The sequence below is a fragment of the Gopherus evgoodei genome, chromosome 2 (assembly GCF_007399415.2).
Source record: "Gopherus evgoodei ecotype Sinaloan lineage chromosome 2, rGopEvg1_v1.p, whole genome shotgun sequence".
Lineage (NCBI taxonomy): Eukaryota > Metazoa > Chordata > Testudines > Testudinidae > Gopherus > Gopherus evgoodei.
In genome coordinates this window covers 174,831,272-174,840,653 of record NC_044323.1, presented here as the reverse complement: position 1 = coordinate 174,840,653, position 9,382 = coordinate 174,831,272, and positions in this window count along the sequence as shown.

Here is a 9,382-nt window from a genome sequence, read left to right as displayed (position 1 = left end):
TTATATTACAGTAATTGTTCTTTCTTCGAATATTTGTTCATACGGATCTAACTCTAGGTGATTGTCTAGCACAGGGGTCTCAAACTCAAATGACCACAAGGGCCACATGAGGACTAGTACATTTGCCCAAGGCCTCAATTACTGACACCTCCCCACCCCACCCCACCCCACCCACCCCCTGCCGCCCTCACGCCCCCCCACTCCACCCCTTCCATGAGGCCCTGCCTCTTCCCTGCCCCCATTCCAACCCCTTCCCTGAAATCCCCACCCCAACTCCGCCCCTCCCTCCCCCCAGGGGGTGCAGGAGGGGTGTGGGGTGTGGCAGGGGCTTAGGGCAGGGAGTTGGGGTGTGAGGTGCAGGAAGGGTGAGGGGTGTGGCAGGGGGTCAGGGGATCGGGGCGCAGGAGGGATGTGGCAGGGGGCTCAGGGCAGTGGGTGTGGGGTGCAGGGGGGTGAGGGGTGCAGCAGGGGGTTGGGGTCCAGCAGGAGGCTCAGGGCAGGAAGTTGGGGTGTGGGGTGCAGGAGGGATAAGGGGTGTGGCAGGGGATTGGGGTGCAGGAGGGTGTGGCAGGGAGCTCAGGGCAGTGGGTTGGGGTGCAGCAGGGGATTCAGGGCAGGGGATCAGGTGCAGGGTGTGGCAGGAGGCTCAGGGCAGGGCGGTGGGGTGCGGCAGGGCGCTCAGGGCAGTGGGGTGGGGTGCAGGAGGAATGTGGCGGGGGTCAGGGTGCAGCAACGGGCTCAGGGTAGGGGGTTCGACTGCAGGAGGGGCTCGGGGGGGCGGGCTCTGGCCCGGCGCGCACCGGGGGCAGGGCAGGAAGGCAGGCAGCCCTGCCCCCGCGCCGCTCCGGAAAGTGGCTGGAACCTGGGGGAGCAGGGGCACACTTGGTGTGTGTGTGTTGCTGTTGCTTCAGGCACCACCCCCAGCATCTCCCATTGGCTGGGAATGGAGAACCGCGGCCAATGGGAGCTGCTGTGGGCGGTGCCTGAAGCAACATCAACACCCCCCCCCCCGCGCCCCTCCTTCCCCACGTTCTGTCCGCTTCCCGGAGCAGTGCGGGGGCAGGGCAGGAAGGCAGGGAGCCTGCCCTGCCCTGCCCCTGGTGCGCGTCGGCACGGAGCCGCTCTAAGTAAACACTGGGAGAGCGGGGGGGGGGGGGGGCCGCAAGGAACTCGTGGGCTGCAGAAAATAACCTTGCGGGCCGCATGTTTGAGACCCCTGGTCTAGCTGTTGCCAGGAGTCCTATTTAAATAAGGACTGTAGGATTACCCTGCCAAATTGCATGTCAGGTGTACAGTCTACCACTAGGGAATAATGATTGGTAAAGGTATTTATCAAGCTCCAAATAGCTGCCCTATAGATTTTAGATCTAGAGATGCTCCTCAAATAAGCTAAGGAGGCTGCCTGAGCTCTAGGAGTGTGCTTTGATCTAAGAAGGAGAAGCTAATTTATTGAATTTATGTGAGATCCTGATAAAGTCTGATAATCACTTTGAGAATCTCAGAGGCAAAACAGCCTGCCTTCTAGACAATCTCCAAAAGTTACAGACTGGGTGACTTGCAGAAAGATTTTATCCTATGGAGATAATAGGAAAGAGTGCTCAGTGCACCATGTATGGAGTTTTCCTTCTGCAGATGAGTGAGGACCTAGGTAAAAATACTGCTGGTAAGTGTATGTATGTATGTATGTATGTATGTACTAGTTCAAGCGAAAGTCTGAAACAACTTTTGAGTAAAAGTTTTTGGTGAGGTCAAAGAGTAGCTCTGTCTTGTGAAAAGAAGTCTTGCCATTAATTCCTGAATCTTGTTCATCCACCAAGCAGATATAAAAGCCATCAAGAATGCCATTTTAATAAAAAAAAGTGGTATAAAATATATGATGACATACGCTCAAATAGGTGTTCCATAAAAGATAGAAGTGCAACATTTAAGTTCTAGAGAGGGGGAATTTCCTTAACTGGTGGAACACATGAACCAGCCCCTTTAGAAATTTAGGACCAGTCAGCTGTAAAAATACTGAGACCCTGAATGGGAGGGTGACATTGCTGCAAAATGAACCTTAATGGAGCTGACTGAAAGACCTGAGAGTTTCAGGACTAAAAAATGATCCAAAGTGATAGGAATGGAAGTCTCCAAGGATTGAAGAGGATGTTAAGCAGCCCATAATGAAAAATGTTTCCAGTTGGCTTTATATGTAAACCTCAACAAAACTTTCCTGCTATGAATTGGAATGTCCTGCATTGTAGAACAACATATGTCTACCAAATGTAGCCAACTATCCCATACTATCAGATGTAGAAATGATGTAGATGGGTCCAGATGTAGAATAAGTTCTGCAAAATGTTTTCTGGAAGAACTGGGAGTATGAAGATGGACAAACTTCTAGATTCATTGGCTCCAAGTACCAAAACTAGTGCATCCATGATTGTGCTGTCAGAATTAATTTGGCCTTGCTCTGGCTTATTTTTCTGAGGACTCTGGGAACTAATGGAATCAGAGGGAAAATTTATATTAGATTTGTGTTCCACCAAATGAGAAATGCATCCAAAGGAAGACTGGGCCCATACCTCCTTGGGAGCAAAATAATGTAACACTTCTTGTTCGAGTTGGTTGCAAAAAAGTCTGTGGTGGAAATGTCCTGGTCCAGGATTCATTTATGAATGGAAGAACACTTCTGGCTGACTTGGCCTACTAAACTATCTTGAACCCCACCAAGCACAGGCTATCAAACTAACAATCCTGAACTCACTACACCCATAGATAAATAATCTCTTGACACAGAGGTGATGATCTTATTCCTCCTTATCTGTTTACATAGACAATATTGCAGTGATGCACTATCAGGATTTGGATGGTGGTCCCTTGATGAGAAGTAAAAATGCTTCTCAAACCAGATTAATGACCCTGAGTTCTAGCACATTTATATGTAGCTGAGATTATGTTGAGAACCATCAACCCTGTGTCTGTCTGAAGATGGGCCTGGTGTGCTCGTAAGCCTTGTCTGGAGGCATCTGTTACAAGAGTCTTTGTAGGTGATAGTGATGTGAACATCACACCTTGGCAGACATTTCTCAGATTCTTCCATATAGCAGAAATGATAGAACCCCAGGGGGAAGGACTTGTACATTCTTGATGTGTCTGTTTCACTGATGGATCTATGTTAACTAACCCTGAAGAGGACAAAGATGAAGTCTGGCATGCAGTATTGCATAAATGCAAAAGAATATATAACCCAATACACTGAGACTGATGGGTTTCTTTGAGTGTAAAGAGCTTATATGAGATGCCTTATGGTGCAGAATCGGTTGTGAGGAAGGTGCTGATCTTGAGTTGAGAAGTGTTCCTATGAACTCTATTGACAGACTAGGAGTGGGAGCAGACTTGACTAATTCAGAGGCCTACCAAGGAGAATAGATGGAGAACTACCTACAGAAAGAATCTTGGTGACCTGCTGTGACCATTTCCCTTGAATCAAGAAGTCATTGAGATAAGGATAGATGTGAAGACCTTGTCTTTAAAATGCATCACTACAACCACTAGTTGATGAACATCCTTTGTATGGTAGCATTCGGAACTGGTAATGAATTTCCTTCACCATTACATGTACTTCCTGTGGGGCGGAGAGAAGGAGATTGGGAAATATGCATCCTTCAAGTTGAGTCATGAACCAATCCAGTAGCTCTAAGGAGGAGATTGTAGAGCAGGAGTTGGCAATCTTTGAGAAGTGGTGTGCCGAGTCTTCATTTATTCACTCTAATTTAAGGTTTCACGTGCCGGTAATACATTTTAATGTTTTTTAGAAGGTCTCTCTCTAATAAGCCTATATATTATATGACAAAACTATTGTTGTATTGTAAAATAAACAAGGTTTTCAAAATGTTTAAGAAGCTTCATTTAAAATGAAATTAAAATGTTGATCTTACGCTGCTGGCCCGCTCAGCCCACTGCTGGTCTGGGGTTCTGTTCACCTAGGCCAGCAGCAGGCTGAGGAAGGCCTGTGGCCAGGACCCCGGCTGGCAAGGGTTCGTCAGCCAGAACCCCAGACCAGCAGCGGGCTGTGCAGGACCGGTGGCCAGGACCCAGAGGGCTGGGGGCAGAGGGTTGGAGTCAGGGCTGGGGACTGGGTATGTGGGGGGGTGTAGGTGTCACAGCAGTGGGGGGTTGGGTATGGGTGGGGGTGCCAGAGTCAGGGCTAGGGTTGTGGGGGGCGGGGATGAAGGAGTCAAGTGGAGGGCTGGGTGTGTATGAGGGAGGTACAGGGCTCAGGGCAGCGGCTTGGGGGGTTTGCAGGGCTCAGGGAAGAGGGTGTGGTGTGTGTGGGGGGGGTGTTTGGGGTCAGGGCTCAGGGGAGAGGGCTGGGTGACTGCCCCCCTAAGAACTCCCAACCCCACTGTTCCTTGTCCCCTGACTACCCCCTCCTGGGACCCCTGCCCCCAACTACCTCCCAGGACCCCACCCCCTATCTAAGCTTCCCTGTTCCTTGTCCCCAGACTGGACCCTACCCCCTACCTGTCCCCTGACTGCCCCGACCCTTATCCACACCCCCCATCCCCAGCCAGACCCTCGGGACTCCCATACCCATCCCACCACTACCTGCCCCCTGACAGGATCCCCAGAACTCCCAATCCATCCAACCCCCCCACTCCCTTCCTGCCCCAACCCCTCTCCACACCCCTGCCTCCTGACAGGACCCCCAAACTCATACAACCCCCTCAGCTCCTTGTCCCCTGACCACTCCCTCCAGAGACCCCCCCACCTGAACTGCCCCCCAAGGACCCTCCTTGCTCCCAGTCCCCTGACTGCCGTAACCCTTATCCACCCCCTGCCTCCTCATAGACCCCGGGACTCCCATGCCCCATCCACCCCCCCGCTCCATGACTGCCCCCTCCAGAGATCCCCACCCTTAGCCACCCCCCCGGGATCCCACGCTGCTCCCTGTCCCCTGACTGCCCCCACCCCTTATCCAACCCATCCAGCCCTGGGCCCCTCACCATGAGGCTCCACACACAGCTAGATATGCTGCTCAGTGTGAGCACACAGCCCCACCCCTCCGGTTGAGCGGGGAGCATGTCTGCCTCCCCGCGGAGACAAACGCTGCCCTGCAGGAGCGCACAGCCCCAACCCCCAGAGCGCTGCGTGTGGCGGCAGGGTTCCAGGGGAGGGGAGATGGCAGGGGAGGGGCCGGCAGCTTGCTGCGCTCGGCCCGGTGCTCCAGCCCGGGAGTGCGGACCCCGCGGCTTGCCGTGCCGGGAGAGTGGGGCCATTTGCCCACCCTGTGCGCAGGGCTATGCTTCTGCTCCCTGCCCCTGCGGGGGGAGCAGAGGGCAGAGGAGAGTGGGCCAGGCCGGGCAGGATTGTTAATGGCACGCTGGAGTCCCGGCAGGCTCCAGCATGCCATTAAAAATTGGTTTGCGTGCTGTCTTTGGCATGCGTGCCATAGGTTGCCGACCCCTGTTTTAGAGGCTAGGGTGACCATCCTGAACTGAAGACTATGGATGAACTTTTTGAGTCACTTGAGGTCCAGTATAGGATGCTACTCTCCTTTCTTCTTCAGAATAAAGAAGTAATGGGAATAAAATCCTCTGCCCCCAAACCCTCTCTATTGCACTCAGATGTAGAGGAGAGTCTTGCTCTTGCTGTTGCAGGCTGTCATGAGAGGTATCCCTGAGAATGGAGAAAGTTGGGAGGCGAGAAGTGAGTTAGGACTAGAATTGAACTGAGTAGCCTTTCTGGATAACTTTGAGGACCCAGCAGTCAATAGTGATTCCAGTCCATGTATCCAAAAAGAAAGATGTTTGCCAACAACAAAAGATAGGTGTTTTGCCAAATGGAAGAATGGTTATAGATCCTTTTATTTAGTTCCGGACTGTTGACTGTGGCCACAAACTTGCTGCCTTCAGACCAGATGTTATGTGTCAAACTGCTCTTCCTCTGATAATGAGGTCTTTTCTTAGAGGGTTCTGAGGACTTCTCGTGGTAAAATTATGATAAAGGTGATCCCTGTCTTTTAGAAAAAGACTGAGACCTAATCTGCTTTCTCCTCTGGGCTGGAGTATATGGGTCCAGGGATCAAAATGTCACTCTAGAATCTTTTAATTAGTGAAGTCCCTCATTGGTCTTTGAATTAAAAAACTCATGACCTTCAAAAGGTCCTCAATTGTAGACTGGACCCCTTTTGGAATGTCTGATGATTTGCAGTCATGATGTCCTCTCCAAGGTGACAGCAATGGCCATAATTCTTGTGTCTTTGTCAGATTCATCCAGTGCTGTTAGTAGAGCCACCCTGTCAACCAACTGATCTAAGGACATGGAATTTAGCTCTACTCTTGAGTCCTCTGAAAGTTTTTCCATAAACTAGGAGATCTTGTCTCATTGGAAGTAATCATATTTGACTAGCAAAGCATGGTAATTGGCAATCTGAAAGCTAGCGCAGGAATTGACCTTCTGAATAGGTCTGTTTGTTTTTTTTTCAAATATTTACCCCTTGGTGTTGACTTTAGCTAATTGTATTGCTTAGCTTTCTCATGAACAGCAGCCACTGTGAAAGAGCTGGAACATGAGGAGTATAAAAATACTCAAAACCTTTTGGAAGGACTCAGTATAGATGCTCTTTCTGTTTGGGAGATAGCTAAGATGGAGGTTGTGTCTGCCACAGATCCCTGACTGGTTCGAGAATACCTTTGTGTATGGGCATTACCAATTGACCTTGAATTGCACGGTGTAATGCATCAAACTATTTGTTACGTGTGACAGTTGTTGGTGTCACTCTGGCATAACCCTAGGTAACTCGGAAAGGTGATAGACCACAAGTGTCAATGAAGCCCTTCTGCTGTAGGCCTTAATGAACCAATGTTCCTCCATGTTAAACACTTTGTGTAACCTAGTGTAACCTAATGTACTAATAGTTGCAAAAATGTAGTATTAGCAGTTAGCTTTTGATTGTAATAGCCAGTTCTCTGCTGTAACACATTGAAGCTAGGCTAGAGCACGTTCAAGGTCATTTTAAGATACCGTATACATGTCTCAGCAGCAGAGAGGGGGAAGTCAAAAGATTGACTGAAAAAGGATACTGCAGCTGGATGGAAAAGTACAGGGGAGTAAAAAATCAGCTAGTCAGCAAGAAAGTTTTGTAGTAAACAACTGGGATATAAAAGGAAGAAACTGCTTGTTTTAGGTGTGCAGGATCTAAGATTGTTATTTCTCCCTGGCACCTTATTTGAGCTCAAATAAATTTGGTTGTTTGCTTCTCCACCCTGGTGTGTTTATTGGCGCTTAAGCACTCTAGGCAACGAACCACTGTTGCTTGCCTCTGGCACTGCTGTGTCTGCAACAACAGGGTCAGGCCAGGTGGCTACAGGAGTGTGTTAGAAGACATATATTAATCCCAGATTAAGTAGATCCCTTTTCCCTGGGTAAGGTAACAGAGGCAGTTCCAGAACAAGCAGGAACTTGCTGCAACCAGTTAAGGCAGGCAGGCTAATTAGGACATCTGGAGCCAATTAAGAAGAAACTGCTAAAATCAATTAGGACTGGCTGGCTAATTGGGACATCCAAGTTTAAAAAGGACCTCACTTCAGTTTGTGATGTGCATGTGAGGAGCTGGCAGCAAGAGGAGCTGAAAGTGAGAAGGCATATTGCTGGAAGACTGAGGAGTACAAGCATTATCAGACACCAGGAGAAAGGTCTGGTGGTGAGGATAATGGTGGTGTTGGGAGGAGGCCATGGGGAAGTAGCCCAGGAAGTTTTAGCTGTCGCACAGCTGTTCCAAGAGGCACTCTAGACAGCTACAGTCCACAGGGCCCTGTGCTGGAACCTGGAGTAGAGGGTGGGCCTGGGTTCCCCCGAAACCTCCCAACTCCTGATCAGACACAGGAGGAGTTGACCTGGACTGTAGGTTCCACCAGAGGGGAAAGTCTCTGGGCTGTTCCCCGACCCACATGGTAAATCTCTGAGGTGAGCAAATCCACCAATAAGAGCAGGACCCACCAAGGTAGAGGAGGAGTTTTGTCACATACTATTATTGTACAACTTCCAAAAGATTTCTATGGTGTCAGCCATCCTCTTTAGGAGATCTTGAAAAGTCTTAAAATGGTCCATCGTAGATAGATTAACCACTTCATCCAGCAAAGATGAAGACATTGTCAAAGGAATAGAAGGATACATATGATCGTCATTCTCACTTTGGATTTCCGCTCCCAAATCACGAGGGTCACTCTGCCGCCAAGATGGCTGCACTAATCTTGAAGGCTTCAAAGTAGGACATGACCTATTCCTGGACAAAGGGACTCTCAAAGAATATGCAGCAGATTAATCAAGTTAAGAGTTCCAGTAAGGCCAGGACTAGTTACCATAAGGATAAGCCATATGAAGCCAAAGTGGAGGAATCCATGGAACTTGTAATCTCCCAGAACAGTGTCTTCTGCAATGACAGGAAGACTGCCCTGACATCCCTTTAGCTGGTTCTTCCTCGTGAACTGACCCAAGAAAAGAGGAGGCAATCCTTGGAGAAGGAATTCTGCTATAGCTAAAGAGGAAGACTCAGAATAACAGAACAGAATACATCTTCTCTGTAGGATGTACTGATCTCTGCAGAATCTGAGGAAGCTGAAGAGAGTAGTTGAGAGATGGATATTAGTGCCAAAGATGAGTGTAGAGAAATCTTCAGAGAGGAAGCTGCTGATAAAAGTGAGACATAAGATGGGGAGATTCTGGCATAGCTATTAAGTCACCAGATGTACTAAAGGTAGCTGGACTGAAGCTAATGCAGCACACTGGCATTACCGATGGAAGCAGTAACAACTAAGTTGGTACTGGAGTGGGATGCAATAGAGAAATACGTGAAGAACAGAGCTATCTGGAAAGGCTGTTCTAGCTGGTCAAAGCCACAGCAATGACTTTCCATCTAGAAGAGTGAGATTGTGTGAAGAAATGGAGTGGAGAGCTTCGTGCTTAATAAGCAGGACAGGGCTCAGAAGAAAACCTAGACCAAATTCTGGGAGCCTATATACGAACTGGATCTTAAACAAATAAGGACCTCCTTGAGTAATTTGAGAAGGAGTTATACAGTTGTTCTCCTTTGTATGATTAAAAAAAACAACAGGCCTTGCACTCTCTATATGCTGCAGTCGGGAGAAGGGCAGGTGGAGAGGCCCCAGACAAGGGACCTGCACTATCCCAGGGGAGAGGCGATGAAGGCCCAGGTTGTGGTGGAACTGAGGCAGTGTTGTCGAGGCTGCGCCAGGCAAACATGCAGATTGGCGACAAGGCGCACTGGGGATGAAGATGATGGGAGCGTGGGGGAGGGAAATACTCCAGGGGGTGAGGCGACACGAAGGGAGATGGGGCGCCCCCCCCACCGCCATTGGGTGACAGGGCTCCGTGGGGC